Source organism: Tachypleus tridentatus, chromosome 3 (assembly GCF_004210375.1).
Source record: "Tachypleus tridentatus isolate NWPU-2018 chromosome 3, ASM421037v1, whole genome shotgun sequence".
Lineage (NCBI taxonomy): Eukaryota > Metazoa > Arthropoda > Merostomata > Xiphosura > Limulidae > Tachypleus > Tachypleus tridentatus.
Genome location: NC_134827.1, coordinates 34,732,624 through 34,759,639, shown reverse-complemented (window position 1 = coordinate 34,759,639; position 27,016 = coordinate 34,732,624). Strand labels below are relative to the sequence as shown.

Below are 27,016 nucleotides of genomic sequence, written 5' to 3'. Positions count from 1 at the left end.
CAGACATTACTTAAGGGATGACCTCACAGAACTGGTTATTTCTATAGTTTCAGTTCAGCAAAATAAGTGAACTTCATAATTCGTACAAGGGGTGTTCAATATAACAGATAGCCAGCAACAATCTACAGAATACTGCTAAACAAAGTAGTGTAACTGTTCATATTACAGAACATATCTGTCATTAACTAAAAGTTAGAAGGTGGTTTGAATCAGTAATGAAGAAAACATTATTATATATGTACATTTCAACAAGATTATGTTAATTTAGATACAAAAAAACATTTATGTTCCAGAGTTTTTCCGGCCCTCAAGTCTATAACGTAAACAAGAGGGAGGATAGAACAATGGTGATTACTTTCCAACAACATATAAGGAAAACCATCATCGTAGAATCATTAAAAGTTATGAAAAGACACTAGGTTCCCAATAATGCTGTTGGTTACAGAACAGACCTAGAGCCATTATAGGTTACAGTTAAACTTACTGTAAAAACCTTAAACATGAAACCTGAATTTGTCTCAATGTTATCAAATGGTTCATGTTTGCAAAAAATTATTTTTTTATTCATTGAAAATGTTAAGATGATATAATGTAGCATTCTTGCTTTTAACAGACTGGCCACATTCTACAGTTTCATATTATCTAGACCTACACACACACAAACACACACACGTTTCCAATACTTCTAATTAACACCATTTTGACTAATAATCTACTTATAATAGGAAATAACTTCAGGACATTTTCTTTCAATACATTAGATCTTAAAGTAAGGGCATTGTAACTTGGTTACAGATAAACTGTTTCAATTTTCATTCATAAAAACAAACTTAATATGACTATTCATTATATTTAGTGAATTACACATTAATATAAACAAGTGTTGGCCAACATTATGTTAAAACTTGTTTGTGGGCAGAATCAAAGATAAAAAAGTGGGACAACTAGAACTTTACCAAACTTAAGTTCCTGATGATTTTGTCAGGTTTGTGGTAACACATTTTTAAAGTATAAATCAAATATACTGAACTGCATATTTAAACTGGCATTATACTGTTGTAAAACATTAGTTCTAGATGAGACTTTACAGAAATATAATGGTATGTAAGATAAGTGACAGTTCAAAATTATAAAACACAGTAATATCACACTGTCACAACATACCAGAAACCAGTGTAGACAAAGTTTTAAAAAACACAGTAATATCACACTGTCACAACATATTTCACAGACATCCTTATAGACTCAGAAGTCTTATTGTTAAACTATAAATGTATCAACTTACAAAATTTCAATACCAGAACAACTTGAAATTCAGTAATGTCCATAAGTGTCCATATGTTGTAATAAAGTTTTATAAAAGAGCTTGTCAATCACAATGGTTCCTAATTCACCAAATATTTAATGTTAAGGATGTCTTTATTTTCCACTAAGATGTGGTTGTCTGTAGACGTCAATATAAGTAACTTTGCCACATGATAATGTACTGTCGTTCTGTCAATTAACATCTACCCTTTTATACAAAGTTAATCAAATCTATAATTGTAGTAGAACATTGATAAGTCTTATACTGAGCAAACTGAGAGAAACTCCATTCAAAATCTGTAGATAAATACATTCTAGAAACCAGTGTATTAAACATAATATTGTACAGAATCTAAACAAACAAATCACAGTAATATCACACTGTCACAACATACTAGAAACCAGTGTAGACAAAGTTTTATAAAACACAGTAATATCACACTGTCACAACATACTAGAAACCAGTGTAGACAAAGTTTTATAAAACACAGTAATATCACACTGTCACAACATACTAGAAACCAGTGTAGACAAAGTTTTATAAAACACAGTAATATCACACTGTCACAACATACTAGAAACCAGTGTAGACAAAGTTTTATAAAACACAGTAATATCACACTGTCACAACATACTAGAAACCAGTGTAGACAAAGTTTTATAAAACACAGTAATATCACACTGTCACAACATACTAGAAACCAGTGTAGACAAAGTTTTATAAAACACAGTAATATCACACTGTCACAACATACTAGAAACCAGTGTAGACAAAGTTTTATAAAACACAGTAATATCACACTGTCACAACATACTAGAAACCAGTGTAGACAAAGTTTTATAAAACACAGTAATATCACACTGTCACAACATACTAGAAACCAGTGTAGACAAAGTTTTATAAAACACAGTAATATCACACTGTCACAACATACTAGAAACCAGTGTAGACAAAGTTTTATAAAACACAGTAATATCACACTGTCACAACATACTAGAAACCAGTGTAGACAAAGTTTTATAAAACACAGTAATATCACACTGTCACAACATACTAGAAACCAGTGTAGACAAAGTTTTATAAAACACAGTAATATCACACTGTCACAACATACTAGAAACCAGTGTAGACAAAGTTTTATAAAACACAGTAATATCACACTGTCACAACATACTAGAAACCAGTGTAGACAAAGTTTTATAAAACACAGTAATATCACACTGTCACAACATACTAGAAACCAGTGTAGACAAAGTTTTATAAAACACAGTAATATCACACTGTCACAACATACTAGAAACCAGTGTAGACAAAGTTTTATAAAACACAGTAATATCACACTGTCACAACATACTAGAAACCAGTGTAGACAAAGTTTTATAAAACACAGTAATATCACACTGTCACAACATACTAGAAACCAGTGTAGACAAAGTTTTATAAAACACAGTAATATCACACTGTCACAACATACTAGAAACCAGTGTAGACAAAGTTTTATAAAACACAGTAATATCACACTGTCACAACATACTAGAAACCAGTGTAGACAAAGTTTTATAAAACACAGTAATATCACACTGTCACAACATACTAGAAACCAGTGTAGACAAAGTTTTATAAAACACAGTAATATCACACTGTCACAACATACTAGAAACCAGTGTAGACAAAGTTTTATAAAACACAGTAATATCACACTGTCACAACATACTAGAAACCAGTGTAGACAAAGTTTTATAAAACACAGTAATATCACACTGTCACAACATACTAGAAACCAGTGTAGACAAAGTTTTATAAAACACAGTAATATCACACTGTCACAACATACTAGAAACCAGTGTAGACAAAGTTTTATAAAACACAGTAATATCACACTGTCACAACATACTAGAAACCAGTGTAGACAAAGTTTTATAAAACACAGTAATATCACACTGTCACAACATACTAGAAACCAGTGTAGACAAAGTTTTATAAAACACAGTAATATCACACTGTCACAACATACTAGAAACCAGTGTAGACAAAGTTTTATAAAACACAGTAATATCACACTGTCACAACATACTAGAAACCAGTGTAGACAAAGTTTTATAAAACACAGTAATATCACACTGTCACAACATACTAGAAACCAGTGTAGACAAAGTTTTATAAAACACAGTAATATCACACTGTCACAACATACTAGAAACCAGTGTAGACAAAGTTTTATAAAACACAGTAATATCACACTGTCACAACATACTAGAAACCAGTGTAGACAAAGTTTTATAAAACACAGTAATATCACACTGTCACAACATACTAGAAACCAGTGTAGACAAAGTTTTATAAAACACAGTAATATCACACTGTCACAACATACTAGAAACCAGTGTAGACAAAGTTTTATAAAACACAGTAATATCACACTGTCACAACATACTAGAAACCAGTGTAGACAAAGTTTTATAAAACACAGTAATATCACACTGTCACAACATACTAGAAACCAGTGTAGACAAAGTTTTATAAAACACAGTAATATCACACTGTCACAACATACTAGAAACCAGTGTAGACAAAGTTTTATAAAACACAGTAATATCACACTGTCACAACATACTAGAAACCAGTGTAGACAAAGTTTTATAAAAACACAGTAATATCACACTGTCACAACATACTAGAAACCAGTGTAGACAAAGTTTTATAAAACACAGTAATATCACACTGTCACAACAAGTTTTATAAAAACACAGTAATATCACACTGTCACAACATACTAGAAACCAGTGTAGACAAAGTTTTATAAAACACAGTAATATCACACTGTCACAACATACTAGAAACCAGTGTAGACAAAGTTTTATAAAACACAGTAATATCACACTGTCACAACATACTAGAAACCAGTGTAGACAAAGTTTTATAAAACACAGTAATATCACACTGTCACAACATACTAGAAACCAGTGTAGACAAAGTTTTATAAAACACAGTAATATCACACTGTCACAACATACTAGAAACCAGTGTAGACAAAGTTTTATAAAACACAGTAATATCACACTGTCACAACATACTAGAAACCAGTGTAGACAAAGTTTTATAAAACACAGTAATATCACACTGTCACAACATACTAGAAACCAGTGTAGACAAAGTTTTATAAAACACAGTAATATCACACTGTCACAACATACTAGAAACCAGTGTAGACAAAGTTTTATAAAACACAGTAATATCACACTGTCACAACATACTAGAAACCAGTGTAGACAAAGTTTTATAAAACACAGTAATATCACACTGTCACAACATACTAGAAACCAGTGTAGACAAAGTTTTATAAAACAAGTAATTTTATGTCACAACATACTAAAACACAGTAATATCACACTGTCACAACATACTAGAAACCAGTGTAGACAAAGTTTTATAAAACACAGTAATATCACACTGTCACAACATACTAGAAACCAGTGTAGACAAAGTTTTATAAAACACAGTAATATCACACTGTCACAACATACTAGAAACCAGTGTAGACAAAGTTTTATAAAACACAGTAATATCACACTGTCACAACATACTAGAAACCAGTGTAGACAAAGTTTTATAAAACACAGTAATATCACACTGTCACAACATACTAGAAACCAGTGTGACAAAGTTTTATAAAACACAGTAATATCACACTGTCACAACATACTAGAAACCAGTGTAGACAAAGTTTTATAAAACACAGTAATATCACACTGTCACAACATACTAGAAACCAGTGTAGACAAAGTTTTATAAAACACAGTAATATCACACTGTCACAACATACTAGAAACCAGTGTAGACAAAGTTTTATAAAACACAGTAATATCACACTGTCACAACATACTAGAAACCAGTGTAGACAAAGTTTTATAAAACACAGTAATATCACACTGTCACAACATACTAGAAACCAGTGTAGACAAAGTTTTATAAAACACAGTAATATCACACTGTCACAACATACTAGAAACCAGTGTAGACAAAGTTTTATAAAACACAGTAATATCACACTGTCACAACATACTAGAAACCAGTGTAGACAAAGTTTTATAAAACACAGTAATATCACACTGTCACAACATACTAGAAACCAGTGTAGTGTAGACAAAGTTTTATAAAACACAGTAATATCACACTGTCACAACATACTAGAAACCAGTGTAGACAAAGTTTTATAAAACACAGTAATATCACACTGTCACAACATACTAGAAACCAGTGTAGACAAAGTTTTATAAAACACAGTAATATCACACTGTCACAACATACTAGAAACCAGTGTAGACAAAGTTTTATAAAACACAGTAATATCACACTGTCACAACATACTAGAAACCAGTGTAGACAAAGTTTTATAAAACACAGTAATATCACACTGTCACAACATACTAGAAACCAGTGTAGACAAAGTTTTATAAAACACAGTAATATCACACTGTCACAACATACTAGAAACCAGTGTAGACAAAGTTTTATAAAACACAGTAATATCACACTGTCACAACATACTAGAAACCAGTGTAGACAAAGTTTTATAAAACACAGTAATATCACACTGTCACAACATACTAGAAACCAGTGTAGACAAAGTTTTATAAAACACAGTAATATCACACTGTCACAACATACTAGAAACCAGTGTAGACAAAGTTTTATAAAACACAGTAATATCACACTGTCACAACATACTAGAAACCAGTGTAGACAAAGTTTTATAAAACACAGTAATATCACACTGTCACAACATACTAGAAACCAGTGTAGACAAAGTTTTATAAAACACAGTAATATCACACTGTCACAACATACTAGAAACCAGTGTAGACAAAGTTTTATAAAACACAGTAATATCACACTGTCACAACATACTAGAAACCAGTGTAGACAAAGTTTTATAAAACACAGTAATATCACACTGTCACAACATACTAGAAACCAGTGTAGACAAAGTTTTATAAAACACAGTAATATCACACTGTCACAACATACTAGAAACCAGTGTAGACAAAGTTTTATAAAACACAGTAATATCACACTGTCACAACATACTGTAGACAAAGTTTTATAAAACACAGTAATATCACACTGTCACAACATACTAGAAACCAGTGTAGACAAAGTTTTATAAAACACAGTAATATCACACTGTCACAACATACTAGAAACCAGTGTAGACAAAGTTTTATAAAACACAGTAATATCACACTGTCACAACATACTAGAAACCAGTGTAGACAAAGTTTTATAAAACACAGTAATATCACACTGTCACAACATACTAGAAACCAGTGTAGACAAAGTTTTATAAAACACAGTAATATCACACTGTCACAACATACTAGAAACCAGTGTAGACAAAGTTTTATAAAACACAGTAATATCACACTGTCACAACATACTAGAAACCAGTGTAGACAAAGTTTTATAAAACACAGTAATATCACACTGTCACAACATACTAGAAACCAGTAGACAAAGTTTTATAAAACACAGTAGACAAAGTTTTATATAAAACACAGTAATATCACACTGTCACAACATACTAGAAACCAGTGTAGACAAAGTTTTATAAAACACAGTAATATCACACTGTCACAACATACTAGAAACCAGTGTAGACAAAGTTTTATAAAACACAGTAATATCACACTGTCACAACATACTAGAAACCAGTGTAGACAAAGTTTTATAAAACACAGTAATATCACACTGTCACAACATACTGTAGAAACCAGTGTAGACAAAGTTTTATAAAACACAGTAATATCACACTGTCACAACATACTAGAAACCAGTGTAGACAAAGTTTTATAAAACACAGTAATATCACACTGTCACAACATACACAACATACTAGACAACCAGTGTAGACAAAGTTTTATAAAACACAGTAATATCACACTGTCACAACATACTAGAAACCAGTGTAGACAAAGTTTTATAAAACACAGTAATATCACACTGTCACAACATACTAGAAACCAGTGTAGACAAAGTTTTATAAAACACAGTAATATCACACTGTCACAACATACTAGAAACCAGTGTAGACAAAGTTTTATAAAACACAGTAATATCACACTGTCACAACATACTAGAAACCAGTGTAGACAAAGTTTTATAAAACACAGTAATATCACACTGTCACAACATACTAGAAACCAGTGTAGACAAAGTTTTATAAAACACAGTAATATCACACTGTCACAACATACTAGAAACCAGTGTAGACAAAGTTTTATAAAACACAGTAATATCACACTGTCACAACATACTAGAAACCAGTGTAGACAAAGTTTTATAAAACACAGTAATATCACACTGTCACAACATACTAGAAACCAGTGTAGACAAAGTTTTATAAAACACAGTAATATCACACTGTCACAACATACTAGAAACCAGTGTAGACAAAGTTTTATAAAACACAGTAATATCACACTGTCACAACATACTAGAAACCAGACAAAGTTTTATAAAACACAGTAATAGAACACCAGTGTAGACAAAGTTTTATAAAACACAGTAATATCACACTGTCACAACATACTAGAAACCAGTGTAGACAAAGTTTTATAAAACACAGTAATATCACACTGTCACAACATACTAGAAACCAGTGTAGACAAAGTTTTATAAAACACAGTAATATCACACTGTCACAACATACTAGAAACCAGTGTAGACAAAGTTTTATAAAACACAGTAATATCACACTGTCACAACATACTAGAAACCAGTGTAGTTTTACAAAGTTCACACTGTCACAACATATAAAACACAGTAATATCACACTGTCACAACATACTAGAAACCAGTGTAGACAAAGTTTTATAAAACACAGTAATATCACACTGTCACAACATACTAGAAACCAGTGTAGACAAAGTTTTATAAAACACAGTAATATCACACTGTCACAACATACTAGAAACCAGTGTAGACAAAGTTTTATAAAACACAGTAATATCACACTGTCACAACATACTAGAAACCAGTGTAGACAAAGTTTTATAAAACACAGTAATATCACACTGTCACAACATACTAGAAACCAGTGTAGACAAAGTTTTATAAAACACAGTAATATCACACTGTCACAACATACTAGAAACCAGTGTAGACAAAGTTTTATAAAACACAGTAATATCACACTGTCACAACATACTAGAAACCAGTGTAGACAAAGTTTTATAAAACACAGTAATATCACACTGTCACAACATACTAGAAACCAGTGTAGACAAAGTTTTATAAAACACAGTAATATCACACTGTCACAACATACTAGAAACCAGTGTAGAACAAAGTTTTTATAAAACACAGTAATATCACACTGTCACAACATACTAGAAACCAAGTTTTATAAAACACAGTAATATCACACTGTCACAACATACTAGAAACCAACAAAGTTTTATACAGTAATAGAAACCAGTGTAGACAAAGTTTTATAAAACACAGTAATATCACACTGTCACAACATACTAGAAACCAGTGTAGACAAAGTTTTATAAAACACAGTAATATCACACTGTCACAACATACTAGAAACCAGTGTAGACAAAGTTTTATAAAACACAGTAATATCACACTGTCACAACATACTAGAAACCAGTGTAGACAAAGTTTTATAAAACACAGTAATATCACACTGTCACAACATACTAGAAACCAGTGTAGACAAAGTTTTATAAAACACAGTAATATCACACTGTCACAACATACTAGAAACCAGTGTAGACAAAGTTTTATAAAACACAGTAATATCACACTGTCACAACATACTAGAAACCAGTGTAGACAAAGTTTTATAAAACACAGTAATATCACACTGTCACAACATACTAGAAACCAGTGTAGACAAAGTTTTATAAAACACAGTAATATCACACTGTCACAACATACTAGAAACCAGTGTAGACAAAGTTTTATAAAACACAGTAATATCACACTGTCACAACATACTAGAAACCAGTGTAGACAAAGTTTTATAAAACACAGTAATATCACACTGTCACAACATACTAGAAACCAGTGTAGACAAAGTTTTATAAAACACAGTAATATCACACTGTCACAACATACTAGAAACCAGTGTAGACAAAGTTTTATAAAACACAGTAATATCACACTGTCACAACATACTAGAAACCAGTGTAGACAAAGTTTTATAAAACACAGTAATATCACACTGTCACAACATACTAGAAACCAGTGTAGTTTTATAAAACACAGTAATATCACACTGTCACAACATACTAGAAACCAGTGTAGACAAAGTTTTATAAAACACAGTAATATCACACTGTCACAACATACTAGAAACCAGTGTAGACAAAGTTTTATAAAACACAGTAATATCACACTGTCACAACATACTAGAAACCAGTGTAGACAAAGTTTTATAAAACACAGTAATATCACACTGTCACAACATACTAGAAACCAGTGTAGACAAAGTTTTATAAAACACAGTAATATCACACTGTCACAACATACTAGAAACCAGTGTAGACAAAGTTTTATAAAACACAGTAATATCACACTGTCACAACATACTAGAAACCAGTGTAGACAAAGTTTTATAAAACACAGTAATATCACACTGTCACAACATACTAGAAACCAGTGTAGACAAAGTTTTATAAAACACAGTAATATCACACTGTCACAACATACTAGAAACCAGTGTAGACAAAGTTTTATAAAACACAGTAATATCACACTGTCACAACATACTAGAAACCAGTGTAGACAAAGTTTTATAAAACACAGTAATATCACACTGTCACAACATACTAGAAACCAGTGTAGACAAAGTTTTATAAAACACAGTAATATCACACTGTCACAACATACTAGAAACCAGTGTAGACAAAGTTTTATAAAACACAGTAATATCACACTGTCACAACATACTAGAAACCAGTGTAGACAAAGTTTTATAAAACACAGTAATATCACACTGTCACAACATACTAGAAACCAGTGTAGACAAAGTTTTATAAAACACAGTAATATCACACTGTCACAACATACTAGAAACCAGTGTAGACAAAGTTTTATAAAACACAGTAATATCACACTGTCACAACATACTAGAAACCAGTGTAGACAAAGTTTTATAAAACACAGTAATATCACACTGTCACAACATACTAGAAACCAGTGTAGACAAAGTTTTATAAAACACAGTAATATCACACTGTCACAACATACTAGAAACCAGTGTAGACAAAGTTTTATAAAACACAGTAATATCACACTGTCACAACATAGACAAAGTTTTATAAAACTGTCACAACATACTAGAAACCAGTGTAGACAAAGTTTTATAAAACACAGTAATATCACACTGTCACAACATACTAGAAACCAGTGTAGACAAAGTTTTATAAAACACAGTAATATCACACTGTCACAACATACTAGAAACCAGTGTAGACAAAGTTTTATAAAACACAGTAATATCACACTGTCACAACATACTAGAAACCAGTGTAGACAAAGTTTTATAAAACACAGTAATATCACACTGTCACAACATACTAGAAACCAGTGTAGACAAAGTTTTATAAAACACAGTAATATCACACTGTCACAACATACTAGAAACCAGTGTAGACAAAGTTTTATAAAACACAGTAATATCACACTGTCACAACATACTAGAAACCAGTGTAGACAAAGTTTTATAAAACACAGTAATATCACACTGTCACAACATACTAGAAACCAGTGTAGACAAAGTTTTATAAAACACAGTAATATCACACTGTCACAACATACTAGAAACCAGTGTAGACAAAGTTTTATAAAACACAGTAATATCACACTGTCACAACATACTAGAAACAGTGTGACAGTAATATCACACTGTCACAACATACTAGAAACCAGTGTAGACAAAGTTTTATAAAACACAGTAATATCACACTGTCACAACATACTAGAAACCAGTGTAGACAAAGTTTTATAAAACACAGTAATATCACACTGTCACAACATACTAGAAACCAGTGTAGACAAAGTTTTATAAAACACAGTAATATCACACTGTCACAAACATACTAGAAACCAGTGTAGACAAAAGAAACACAGTAATATCACACTGTCACAACATACTAGAAACCAAAGTTTTATAAAACACAGTAATATCACACTGTCACAACATACTAGAAACCAGTGTAGACAAAGTTTTATAAAACACAGTAATATCACACTGTCACAACATACTAGAAACCAGTGTAGACAAAGTTTTATAAAACACAGTAATATCACACTGTCACAACATACTAGAAACCAGTGTAGACAAAGTTTTATAAACACAGTAATATCACACTGTCACAACATACTAGAAACCAGTGTAGACAAAGTTTTATAAAACACAGTAATATCACACTGTCACAACATACTAGAAACCAGTGTAGACAAAGTTTTATAAAACACAGTAATATCACACTGTCACAACATACTAGAAACCAGTGTAGACAAAGTTTTATAAAACACAGTAATATCACACTGTCACAACATACTAGAAACCAGTGTAGACAAAGTTTTATAAAACACAGTAATATCACACTGTCACAACATACTAGAAACCAGTGTAGACAAAGTTTTATAAAACACAGTAATATCACACTGTCACAACATACTAGAAACCAGTGACAAAGTTTTATAAAACACAGTAATATCACACTGTCACAACATACTAGAAACCAGTGTAGACAAAGTTTTATAAAACACAGTAATATCACACTGTCACAACATACTAGAAACCAGTGTAGACAAAGTTTTATAAAACACAGTAATATCACACTGTCACAACATACTAGAAACCAGTGTAGACAAAGTTTTATAAAACACAGTAATATCACACTGTCACAACATACTAGAAACCAGTGTAGACAAAGTTTTATAAAACACAGTAATATCACACTGTCACAACATACTAGAAACCAGTGTAGACAAAGTTTTATAAAACACAGTAATATCACACTGTCACAACATACTAGAAACCAGTGTAGACAAAGTTTTATAAAACACAGTAATATCACACTGTCACAACATACTAGAAACCAGTGTAGACAAAGTTTTATAAAACACAGTAATATCACACTGTCACAACATACTAGAAACCAGTGTAGACAAAGTTTTATAAAACACAGTAATATCACACTGTCACAACATACTAGAAACCAGTGTAGACAAAGTTTTATAAAACACAGTAATATCACACTGTCACAACATACTAGAAACCAGTGTAGACAAAGTTTTATAAAACACAGTAATATCACACTGTCACAACATACTGTAGACAAAGTTTTATAAAACACAGTAATATCACACTGTCACAACATACTAGAAACCAGTGTAGACAAAGTTTTATAAAACACAGTAATATCACACTGTCACAACATACTAGAAACCAGTGTAGACAAAGTTTTATAAAACACAGTAATATCACACTGTCACAACATACTAGAAACCAGTGTAGACAAAGTTTTATAAAACACAGTAATATCACACTGTCACAACATACTAGAAACCAGTGTAGACAAAGTTTTATAAAACACAGTAATATCACACTGTCACAACATACTAGAAACCAGTGTAGACAAAGTTTTATAAAACACAGTAATATCACACTGTCACAACATACTAGAAACCAGTGTAGACAAAGTTTTATAAAACACAGTAATATCACACTGTCACAACATACTAGAAACCAGTGTAGACAAAGTTTTATAAAACACAGTAATATCACACACTGTCACAACATACTAGAAACCAGTGTAGACAAAGTTTTAAAAACACAGTAATATCACACTGTCACAACATACTAGAAACCAGTGTAGAAAGTTTTATAAAACACAGTAATATCACACTGTCACAACATACTAGAAACCAGTGTAGACAAAGTTTTATAAAACACAGTAATATCACACTGTCACAACATACTAGAAACCAGTGTAGACAAAGTTTTATAAAACACAGTAATATCACACTGTCACAACATACTAGAAACCAGTGTAGACAAAGTTTTATAAAACACAGTAATATCACACTGTCACAACATACTAGAAACCAGTGTAGACAAAGTTTTATAAAACACAGTAATATCACACTGTCACAACATACTAGAAACCAGTGTAGACAAAGTTTTATAAAACACAGTAATATCACACTGTCACAACATACTAGAAACCAGTGTAGACAAAGTTTTATAGATCAAAGTTTTATATAAAACACAGTAATATCACACTGTCACAACATACTAGAAACCAGTGTAGACAAAGTTTTATAAAACACAGTAATATCACACTGTCACAACATACTAGAAACCAGTGTAGACAAAGTTTTATAAAACACAGTAATATCACACTGTCACAACATACTAGAAACCAGTGTAGACAAAGTTTTATAAAACACAGTAATATCACACTGTCACAACATACTAGAAACCAGTGTAGACAAAGTTTTATAAAACACAGTAATATCACACTGTCACAACATACTAGAAACCAGTGTAGACAAAGTTTTATAAAACACAGTAATATCACACTGTCACAACATACTAGAAACCAGTGTAGACAAAGTTTTATAAAACACAGTAATATCACACTGTCACAACATACTAGAAACCAGTGTAGACAAAGTTTTATAAAACACAGTAATATCACACTGTCACAACATACTAGAAACCAGTGTAGACAAAGTTTTATAAAACACAGTAATATCACACTGTCACAACATACAAAGTTTTATAGAAACCAGTCACAACATGTAGAAACAAAGTTTTATAAAACACAGTAATATCACACTGTCACAACATACTAGAAACCAGTGTAGACAAAGTTTTATAAAACACAGTAATATCACACTGTCACAACATACTAGAAACCAGTGTAGACAAAGTTTTATAAAACACAGTAATATCACACTGTCACAACATACTAGAAACCAGTGTAGACAAAGTTTTATAAAACACAGTAATATCACACTGTCACAACATACTAGAAACCAGTGTAGACAAAGTTTTATAAAACACAGTAATATCACACTGTCACAACATACTAGAAACCAGTGTAGACAAAGTTTTATAAAACACAGTAATATCACACTGTCACAACATACTAGAAACCAGTGTAGACAAAGTTTTATAAAACACAGTAATATCACACTGTCACAACATACTAGAAACCAGTGTAGACAAAGTTTTATAAAACACAGTAATATCACACTGTCACAACATACTAGAAACCAGTGTAGACAAAGTTTTATAAAACACAGTAATATCACACTGTCACAACATACTAGAAACCAGTGTAGACAAAGTTTTATAAAACACAGTAATATCACACTGTCACAACATACTAGAAACCAGTGTAGACAAAGTTTTATAAAACACAGTAATATCACACTGTCACAACATATAGAAACCATAGACAAAAGTTTTATAAAACACAGTAATATCACACTGTCACAACATACTAGAAACCAGTGTAGACAAAGTTTTATAAAACACAGTAATATCACACTGTCACAACATACTAGAAACCAGTGTAGACAAAGTTTTATAAAACACAGTAATATCACACTGTCACAACATACTAGAAACCAGTGTAGACAAAGTTTTATAAAACACAGTAATATCACACTGTCACAACATACTAGAAACCAGTGTAGACAAAGTTTTATAAAACACAGTAATATCACACTGTCACAACATACTAGAAACCAGTGTAGACAAAGTTTTATAAAACACAGTAATATCACACTGTCACAACATACTAGAAACCAGTGTAGACAAAGTTTTATAAAACACAGTAATATCACACTGTCACAACATACTAGAAACCAGTGTAGACAAAGTTTTATAAAACACAGTAATATCACACTGTCACAACATACTAGAAACCAGTGTAGACAAAGTTTTATAAAACACAGTAATATCACACTGTCACAAATACTAGAAACCAGACAAAGTTTTATAAAAACACAGTAATACTGTCACAACATACTAGAAACCAGTGTAGACAAAGTTTTATAAAACACAGTAATATCACACTGTCACACAACATACTAGAAACCAGTGTAGACAAAGTTTTATAAAACACAGTAATATCACACTGTCACAACATACTAGAAACCAGTGTAGACAAAGTTTTATAAAACACAGTAATATCACACTGTCACAACATACTAGAAACCAGTGTAGACAAAGTTTTATAAAACACAGTAATATCACACTGTCACAACATACTAGAAACCAGTGTAGACAAAGTTTTTATAAAACACAGTAATATCACACTGTCACAACATACTAGAAACCAGTGTAGACAAAGTTTTATAAAACACAGTAATATCACACTGTCACAACATACTAGAAACCAGTGTAGACAAAGTTTTATAAAACACAGTAATATCACACTGTCACAACATACTAGAAACCAGTGTAGACAAAGTTTTATAAAACACAGTAATATCACACTGTCACAACATACTAGAAACCAGTGTAGACAAAGTTTTATAAAACACAGTAATATCACACTGTCACAACATACTAGAAACCAGTGTAGACAAAGTTTTATAAAACACAGTAATATCACACTGTCACAACATACTAGAAACCAGTGTAGACAAAGTTTTATAAAACACAGTAATATCACACTGTCACAACATACTAGAAACCAGTGTAGACACAAGTTTTATAAAACACAGTAATATCACACTGTCACAACATACTAGAAACCAGTGTAGACAAAGTTTTATAAAACACAGTAATATCACACTGTCACAACATACTAGAAACCAGTGTAGACAAAGTTTTATAAAACACAGTAATATCACACTGTCACAACATACTAGAAACCAGTGTAGACAAAGTTTTATAAAACACAGTAATATCACACTGTCACAACATACTAGAAACCAGTGTAGACAAAGACAAACTGTTTTAGTTTTAAAACACAGTAATATCACACTGTCACAACATACTAGAAACCAGTGTAGACAAAGTTTTATAAAACACAGTAATATCACACTGTCACAACATACTAGAAACCAGTGTAGACAAAGTTTTATAAAACACAGTAATATCACACTGTCACAACATACTAGAAACCAGTGTAGACAAAGTTTTATAAAACACAGTAATATCACACTGTCACAACATACTAGAAACCAGTGTAGACAAAGTTTTATAAAACACAGTAATATCACACTGTCACAACATACTAGAAACCAGTGTAGACAAAGTTTTATAAAACACAGTAATATCACACTGTCACAACATACTAGAAACCAGTGACAAAGTTTTATAAAACACAGTAATATCACACTGTCACAACATACTAGAAACCAGTGTAGACAAAGTTTTATAAAACACAGTAATATCACACTGTCACAACATACTAGAAACCAGTGTAGACAAAGTTTTATAAAACACAGTAATATCACACTGTCACAACATACTAGAAACCAGTGTAGACAAAGTTTTATAAAACACAGTAATATCACACTGTCACAACATACTAGAAACCAGTGTAGACAAAGTTTTATAAAACACAGTAATATCACACTGTCACAACATACTAGAAACCAAAGTGTAGACAAAGTTTTATAAAACACAGTAATATCACACTGTCACAACATACTAGAAACCAGTGTAGACAAAGTTTTATAAAACACAGTAATATCACACTGTCACAACATACTAGAAACCAGTGTAGACAAAGTTTTATAAAACACAGTAATATCACACTGTCACAACATACTAGAAACCAGTGTAGACAAAGTTTTATAAAACACAGTAATATCACACTGTCACAACATACTAGAAACCAGTGTAGACAAAGTTTTATAAAACACAGTAATATCACACTGTCACAACATACTAGAAACCAGTGTAGACAAAGTTTTATAAAACACAGTAATATCACACTGTCACAACATACTAGAAACCAGTGTAGACAAAGTTTTATAAAACACAGTAATATCACACTGTCACAACATACTAGAAACCAGTGTAGACAAAGTTTTATAAAACACAGTAATATCACACTGTCACAACATACTAGAAACACAAAGTTTTATAAAACACAGTAATATCACACTGTCACAACATACTAGAAACCAGTGTAGACAAAGTTTTATAAAACACAGTAATATCACACTGTCACAACATACTAGAAACCAGTGTAGACAAAGTTTTATAAAACACAGTAATATCACACTGTCACAACATACTAGAAACCAGTGTAGACAAAGTTTTATAAAACACAGTAATATCACACTGTCACAACATACTAGAAACCAGTGTAGACAAAGTTTTATAAAACACAGTAATATCACACTGTCACAACATACTAGAAACCAGTGTAGACAAAGTTTTATAAAACACAGTAATATCACACTGTCACAACATACTAGAAACCAGTGTAGACAAAGTTTTATAAAACACAGTAATATCACACTGTCACAACATACTAGAAACCTAAGTTTTATAAAACACAGTAATATCACACTGTAGAAACCAGACAAAGTTTTATAAAACACAGTAATATCACACTGTCACAACATACTAGAAACCAGTGTAGACAAAGTTTTATAAAACACAGTAATATCACACTGTCACAACATACTAGAAACCAGTGTAGACAAAGTTTTATAAAACACAGTAATATCACACTGTCACAACATACTAGAAACCAGTGTAGAAACCAGACAAAGTTTTATAAAACACAGTAATATACTGTCACAACATACTAGAAACCAGTGTAGACAAAGTTTTATAAAACACAGTAATATCACACTGTCACAACATACTAGAAACCAGTGTAGACAAAGTTTTATAAAACACAGTAATATCACACTGTCACAACATACTAGAAACCAGTGTAGACAAAGTTTTATAAAACACAGTAATATCACACTGTCACAACATACTAGAAACCAGTGTAGACAAAGTTTTATAAAACACAGTAATATCACACTGTCACAACATACTAGAAACCAGTGTAGACAAAGTTTTATAAAACACAGTAATATCACACTGTCACAACATACTAGAAACCAGTGTAGACAAAGTTTTATAAAACACAGTAATATCACACTGTCACAACATACTAGAAACCAGTGTAGACAAAGTTTTATAAAACACAGTAATATCACACTGTCACAACATACTAGAAACCAGTGTAGACAAAGTTTTATAAAACACAGTAATATCACACTGTCACAACATACTAGAAACCAGTGTAGACAAAGTTTTATAAAACACAGTAATATCACACTGTCACAACATACTAGAAACCAGTGTAGACAAAGTTTTATAAAACACAGTAATATCACACTGTCACAACATACTAGAAACCAGTGTAGACAAAGTTTTATAAAACACAGTAATATCACACTGTCACAACATACTAGAAACCAGTGTAGACAAAGTTTTATAAAACACAGTAATATCACACTGTCACAACATACTAGAAACCAGTGTAGACAAAGTTTTATAAAACACAGTAATATCACACTGTCACAACATACTAGAAACCAGTGTAGACAAAGTTTTATAAAACACAGTAATATCACACTGTCACAACATACTAGAAACCAGTGTAGACAATGTTTTATAAAACACAGTAATATCACACTGTCACAACATACTAGAAACCAGTGTAGACAGTTTTATAAAACACACTTAGAACTCAGTGTCACAACATACTAGAAACCAGTGTAGAAGTTTTAAAATTCACTTAGAACTCAGTTCAAAATATAAATTTTATTTCACAGACATCCTTACAGACTGAGAAGTTTTATTGTTAAACTATAAATGTATCAACTTACAAAATTTCAATACCAGAACAACTTGAAATTCGTAATGTCCATAAGTGTCCATATGTTGTAATAAAGAAGAGAGCTTGTCAATCACAATGGTTCCTAATTCATCAAATATTTAATGTTAAGGATGTCTTTTATTTTATTTTCCACTAAGATGTGGTTGTCTGTACACGTCAATATAAGTAACTTTGCCACATGATAATGTACTGTCGTTCTGTCGATTAACATCTACCCTTTTATACAAAATTAATCAAATCTATAATTGTAGTAGAACATTGATAAGTCTTATACTGAGCAAACTGAGAGAAACTCCATTAAAATCTGTAGATAAATACATTTTAAACCAGTATTAAACATAATATTGTACAGGATCTAAACAAACAAATCACAACATTAATAACAATGGCATTAAAACTATTGGATGAATACAATAAATACATTTGTTCTCACCTGTGACACACAAAGAATTTATCAACAGTGTCTCTAAGATGTTGATACACAGTAATGACAGTGGTCACTACGTGGGGGGCATCCTTTTACCTGAAACAAGCTCAACTAGTTAGAAGTTAATTTAACTGTCTTTAAAAAGTAAAGTAGAAAACTATAATTATTAGTTTTTGTGTACTACAAGAAATAATCCATGTCCCAGAGTAGTTCCGGCCCTCAAGTCTATATCGTAAACTAGAGGGAGAATAGAACAATGGTGATTACTTTCCAACATCATAATAGGAAACCCATCATCGTGGAATCATTATAACTGAATAATCACTAGGTTACCACATTATGTTGTTGTACACAACAGAACATTGCCCATTATATGTTACAGTTAAACTTACTGTCTAAAAACCTTAAAGTTTAAAGTAATTAACTGGTTCATGTATAGATTGTATTTTTAAAGTTGTGATGTTAAAAATGTTTTATTTGTAATATGTACAGACATCATTTCAAACTTGTTGTAAAAAACAATTTCCAAGAATACTAACTTATGTTTCTTGCACCAAATTACTATACAAAATAACCATTATGATGAACAAAGCAATGAATGACAAGATATATGAAATCAGAATTAGTTTTAAAATACTCAGACACAAAAACTATAAATTAAATGAGGTTACCACTAGTTAAACAGTTAACACCAACAGAATATTTAAAAAAGAGAAATTTCAAGTGAAGCAAATAAATGATACACACACACAATTGTATCTCCAGTTCACCAATTAAATGATCTAGTCTGATTTGTCTCAGACAGCTCAAGCATCATTACTTGTACATGTAGTTAACTACAACCCATAAGTGGAAAAAATGTCAGCCACATAACATATCCAGTGCCTATGATGCTTTCAAAGTTTAGTGGGCATTTATATCTCATGGCATGCAGCAAAAATATAAAGTCTGGATCAGGTACTGCTAAATTAATATCAAAATAAGGAATGTGTTTTTGTTACAAAGCTGGATTTACAATGTGGCCACTACCCTATGGCTAGCCCCTCTAGAAAGATAGATCAGTTAACAGACTACTTAGATAACTTGTATTAAAGCTTTATAAGAACACACTAACTTGGACTTACCATGGAAAGAATTCACAATTTAACAAAATTCACTCATGGATCCTAAAAAAACAAAACATCTGACGATTTTTATCACAACCTAAAGTTCACGAGGAAGATGACAATATTTACTCTAGATATCTTTATAGTCAGAGATAAGTTACAGCTTACCAAAAGAATAATTCACAATCAAAATTGAGCCAGGAGTCTAGAAATAAACAATCTCTTCATGAACATGTATCCTGCCATCCAATAACCTGAACTGTTAGAAAGAATAAAACAAAAACAAATGAAACTATTAATCTTTATAAACAGACTACTAACCTGTGGACGTTCTGCAACTAAACACAGTTACAGAAGTGCTACCTAATATATAAAAATGTGGTATTAACAGTGAATGTTAGAACAAAATGCTGTCTTCAAGAAACTGGGAAATGGTTTGACTTACAAAACTGTTTTCATAGTTTATGAAGACAAAAAATTAATGCTTAAAGCACAAGTCCACCAGAACACTAAACTCAATTCAATGATTAATTTTTTTTTTTTTAAGTACAATAAAAAACATAGGTGAAACCTGGATAAAAGTCGCACATACTGCATAACTTACGTCAACTACCCCTTACATTATTTGTTAATCAACAACCATGAAAGTACCATTTTCCTTCTGTACATCAGGTCATCCTATAAGTGATGCCCAAAAAGTTAATACAGAAAGTCCATCATCATTTCTGTCTTTGTAAAAGGCTTCAATGACTACAATATTTGGTAGAATGTGTAAAAATGTTCAGACAAATAAAAGAAACTAACCAACTCTACTTTTTCAAATTATTAATCAAATAAACCCTTTTAAAGATGGACGTGTCTGAGGAGCACATCAGGCATATAATGATTTATGAGTTTAAAAAGGCAATAGTGAAGCAGAAACTACACGAAACATTCAAGGTGTTTATGGTGCTGAGTCTCTCAATGAAAGAAAATGTCGAAGGTGGTTTCAGAAGTTTAGATTAGGTGATTACAGCTAAAGTAATGCACCACGTTTAGGTTGTCCTGTTGAGTTTAATTATGACTTGCTGCTGGCTGCACTTGACGAAGATTATGCTGTAACAGTTGAAGAACTAGCACAGAAGCTTAATTCAACCCATTCAACAGTCTACTGTCATTTGCAGCAGCTTGGAAAAGTGTCAAAACTTGGAAAATGGGTCCCACATGATTTGACAGAAGCCAATCTTAGAGCAAGAGTGGACATTTACACTTCTCTACACTCTCGTGAACGTTACTCACCTTTTTTGACAGGTTAGTTACTGAAGATGGAAAAATTGATATATTATACAAATGGCTCAGTGCAAGTAAACTGGCTAAAGTACAACCAAAACTGACCTCCACCCTAGGAAAGTCTTGTTAAACTTTTGGTGGGATATTGGTGTGATCCACTAGGTTGCTGCCACTCTATATAACAATTATATGAAACTTCTAACAGTTAGAGCACTTGAATGTTGCACTGAAAGGAAAGAGGCCTGCTTTGATTAACCACAAAAGTTTGGTTACACCTGGATAATGCACAGCCGCATACAACAAGGATCACATCTGCAAAGATTGAAGAACTAGCCTGTGAGAAACTTCCACATCCTCCTAATTCTCCAGACTTTGCCCCATCTGATTATGATCTATTCCAAAGTTTGCAGGACTATCTTGGTGTAAAAGAGATTGGAACACATGAAGATGTCAAAACTACCATCACTATATTCTTTTCCTCCAAACCCAAATATTTTTATAGAAGTGACATTCAAAAGCTTGTGAATCATTGGCAGGAAATAATAATGGGACATATACTATTGGTTAAATAACATTAAAAGCTTTTCAAATCCTTTCTATTTTTCTAAACCTAAAATCAGACATTACTTAAGGGATGACCTCACAGAACTGGTTATTTCTATAGTTTCAGTTCAGCAAAATAAGTGAACTTCATAATTCATACAAGGGGTGTTCAATATAACAGATAGCCAGCAACAATCTACAGAATACTACTAAACAAATTAGTGTAACTGTTCATATTACAGAACATATCTGTCATTAACTAAAAGTTAGAAGGTGGTTTGAATCAGTAATGAAGAAAACATTATTATATATGTACATTTCAACAAGATTATGTTAATTTAGATACAAAAAAACATTTATGTTCCAGAGTTTTTCCGACCCTCAAGTCTATAACGTAAACTAGAGGGAGGATAGAACAATGGTGATTACTTTCCAACAACATACAAGGAAAACCATCATCGTAGAATCACTAAAAGTTATGAAAAGTCACTAGGTTACCAATAATGCTGTTGGTTACAGAACAGAACTAGAGCCATTATAGGTTACAGTTAAACTTACTGTAAAAACCTTAAACATGAAACCTGAATTTGTCCCAATGTTATCAAATAGTTCATGTTTGCAAAAAATTATTTTTTTATTCATTGAAAATGTTAAGATGATATAATGTAGCATTTTTGCTTTTAACAGACTGACAACATTTTAAAGTTTCATATTATCTAGACCCACACACACACACGTTTCCAATACTTCTAATTAACACCATTTCGACTAATAATCTACTTATAATAGGAAATAACTTCAGGACATTTTCTTTCAATACATTAGATCTTGAAGTAAGGGCATTGTAACTTGGTTACAGATAAACTGTTTCAATTTTTATTCATAAAAACAAACTTAATATGACCATTCATTATATTTAGTGAATTACACATTAATATAAACAAGTGTTTGTGTGCAGAATCAAAGATAAAAAAGTGGGACAACTAGAACTTTACCAAACTTAAGTGCCTGATGATTTTGTCAGGTTTGTGGTAACACATTTTTAAAGTATAAATCAAATATACTGAACTGCATATTTAAACTGGCATTATACTGTTGTAAAACATTAGTTCTAGATGAGACTTTACAGAAATATAATTGTACGTAAGATAAGTGACAGTTCAAAATTATAAAACACAGTAATATCACACTGTCACAACATACTAGAAACCAGTGTAGACAAAGTTTTAAAATTCACTTAGAACTCAGTTCAAAATATAAATTTTATTTCACAGACATCCTTACAGACTGAGAAGTTTTATTGTTAAACTATAAATGTATCAACTTACAAAATTTCAATACCAGAACAACTTGAAATTCGTAATGTCCATAAGTGTGAAAATGTTGTAATAAAGAAGAGAGCTTGTCAATCACAATGGTTCCTAATTCACCAAATATTTAATGTTAAGGATGTCTTTTATTTTATTTTCCACTAAGATGTGGTTGTCTGTACACGTCAATATAAGTAACTTTTCCCCATGATAATGTACTGTCGTTCTGTCGATTAACATCTACCCTTTTATACAAAGTTAATCAAATCTATAATTGTAGTAGAACATTGATAAGTCTTATACTGAGCATACTGAGAGAAACTTCATTAAAATCTGTAGATAAATACATTCTAAACCAGTATTAAACATAATATTGTACAGAATCTAAACAAACAAATCACAACATTAATAACAATGGCATTAAAACTATTGGATGAATACAATAAATACATTTGTTCTCACCTGTGACACACAAAGAATTTATCAACAGTGTCTCTAAGATGTTGATACACAGTAATGACAGTGGTCACTATGTGGGGGGCATCCTTTTACCTGAAACAAACTCAACTAGTTAGAAGTTAATTTAACTGTCTTTAAAAAGTAAAGTAGAAAACTATAATTATTAGTTTATGTGTACTACAAGAAATAATCCATGTCCCAGAGTAGTTCCGGCCCTCAAGTCTATATCGTAAACTAGAGGGAGGATAGAACAATGGTGATTACTTTCCAACAACATACAAGGAAAACCATCATCGTAGAATCATTAAAAGTTATGAAAAGACACTAGGTTACCAATAATGCTGTTGGTTCCAGAACAGAACTAGAGCCATTATAGGTTACAGTTAAACTTACTGTAAAAACCTTAAACATGAAACCTGAATTTGTCTCAATGTTATCAAATAGTTCATGTTTGCAAAAAATTATTTTTTTATTCATTGAAAATGTTAAGATGATATAATGTAGCATTCTTGCTTTTAACAGACTGGCCACATTCTAAAGTTTCATATTATCTAGACCTACACACACACACACGTTTCCAATACTTCTAATTAACACCATTTCGACTAATAATCTACTTATAATAGGAAATAACTTCAGGACATTTTCTTTCAATACATTAGATCTTAAAGTAAGGGCATTGTAACTTAGTTACAGATAAACTGTTTCAATTTTCATTCATAAAAACAAACTTAATATGACTATTCATTATATTTAGTGAATTACACATTAATATAAACAAGTGTTGGCCAACATTATGGTAAAATTTGTTTGTGTGCAGAATCAAAGATAAAAAAGTGGGACAACTAGAACTTTACCAAACTTAAGTTCCTGATGATTTTGTCAGGTTTGTGGTAACACATTTTTAAAGTATAAATCAAATATACTGAACTGTATATTTAAACTGGCATTATACTGTTGTAAAACATTAGTTCTAGATGAGACTTTACAGAAATATAATGGTATGTAAGAAAAGTCTGACAGTTCAAAATTATAAAACACAGTAATATCACACTGTCACAACATACTAGAAACCAGTGTAGACAAAGTTTTATAAAACACAGTAATATCACACTGTCACAACATACTAGAAACCAGTGTAGACAAAGTTTTATAAAACACAGTAATATCACACTGTCACAACATACTAGAAACCAGTGTAGACAAAGTTTTATAAAACACAGTAATATCACACTGTCACAACATACTAGAAACTAGTGTAGACAAAGTTTTATAAAACACAGTAATATCACACTGTCACAACATACTAGAAACCAGTGTAGACAAAGTTTTATAAAACACAGTAATATCACACTGTCACAACATACTAGAAACTAGTGTAGACAAAGTTTTATAAAACACAGTAATATCACACTGTCACAACATACTAGAAACCAGTGTAGACAAAGTTTTATAAAACACAGTAATATCACACTGTCACAACATACTAGAAACCAGTGTAGACAAAGTTTTATAAAACACAGTAATATCACACTGTCACAACATACTAGAAACCAGTGTAGACAAAGTTTTATAAAACACAGTAATATCACACTGTCACAACATACTAGAAACCAGTGTAGACAAAGTTTTATAAAACACAGTAATATCACACTGTCACAACATACTAGAAACCAGTGTAGACAAAGTTTTATAAAACACAGTAATATCACACTGTCACAACATACTAGAAACTAGTGTAGACAAAGTTTTATAAAACACAGTAATATCACACTGTCACAACATACTAGAAACTAGTGTAGACAAAGTTTTATAAAACACAGTAATATCACACTGTCACAACATACTAGAAACCAGTGTAGACAAAGTTTTATAAAACACAGTAATATCACACTGTCACAACATACTAGAAACCAGTGTAGACAAAGTTTTATAAAACACAGTAATATCACACTGTCACAACATACTAGAAACTAGTGTAGACAAAGTTTTATAAAACACAGTAATATCACACTGTCACAACATACTAGAAACCAGTGTAGACAAAGTTTTATAAAACACAGTAATATCACACTGTCACAACATACTAGAAACCAGTGTAGACAAAGTTTTATAAAACACAGTAATATCACACTGTCACAACATACTAGAAACCAGTGTAGACAAAGTTTTATAAAACACAGTAATATCACACTGTCACAACATACTAGAAACCAGTGTAGACAAAGTTTTATAAAACACAGTAATATCACACTGTCACAACATACTAGAAACCAGTGTAGACAAAGTTTTATAAAACACAGTAATATCACACTGTCACAACATACTAGAAACATGTGTAGACAAAGTTTTATAAAACACAGTAATATCACACTGTCACAACATACTAGAAACCAGTGTAGACAAAGTTTTATAAAACACAGTAATATCACACTGTCACAACATACTAGAAACCAGTGTAGACAAAGTTTTATAAAACACAGTAATATCACACTGTCACAACATACTAGAAACCAGTGTAGACAAAGTTTTATAAAACACAGTAATATCACACTGTCACAACATACTAGAAACCAGTGTAGACAAAGTTTTATAAAACACAGTAATATCACACTGTCACAACATACTAGAAACCAGTGTAGACAAAGTTTTATAAAACACAGTAATATCACACTGTCACAACATACTAGAAA

The 27,016-nt window shown here is 31.4% G+C and overlaps 1 long non-coding RNA gene across 6 annotated transcripts in view; it reads right to left on the bottom strand.

Annotated features, from left to right (window-relative positions):
• Positions 1–27,016, bottom strand: part of LOC143246678 (uncharacterized) — a 91,681-nt gene that overhangs the window by 6,761 nt on the left and 57,904 nt on the right. For all 6 annotated transcript variants that reach the window (XR_013026094.1, XR_013026092.1, XR_013026093.1 and 3 more), the window contains 2 exons: positions 24,327–24,416; positions 19,643–21,001 (listed from right to left, as the gene is read on the bottom strand). This is a non-coding gene — a long non-coding RNA (uncharacterized LOC143246678). The remainder of the gene's footprint in view (positions 1–19,642; positions 21,002–24,326; positions 24,417–27,016) is intronic.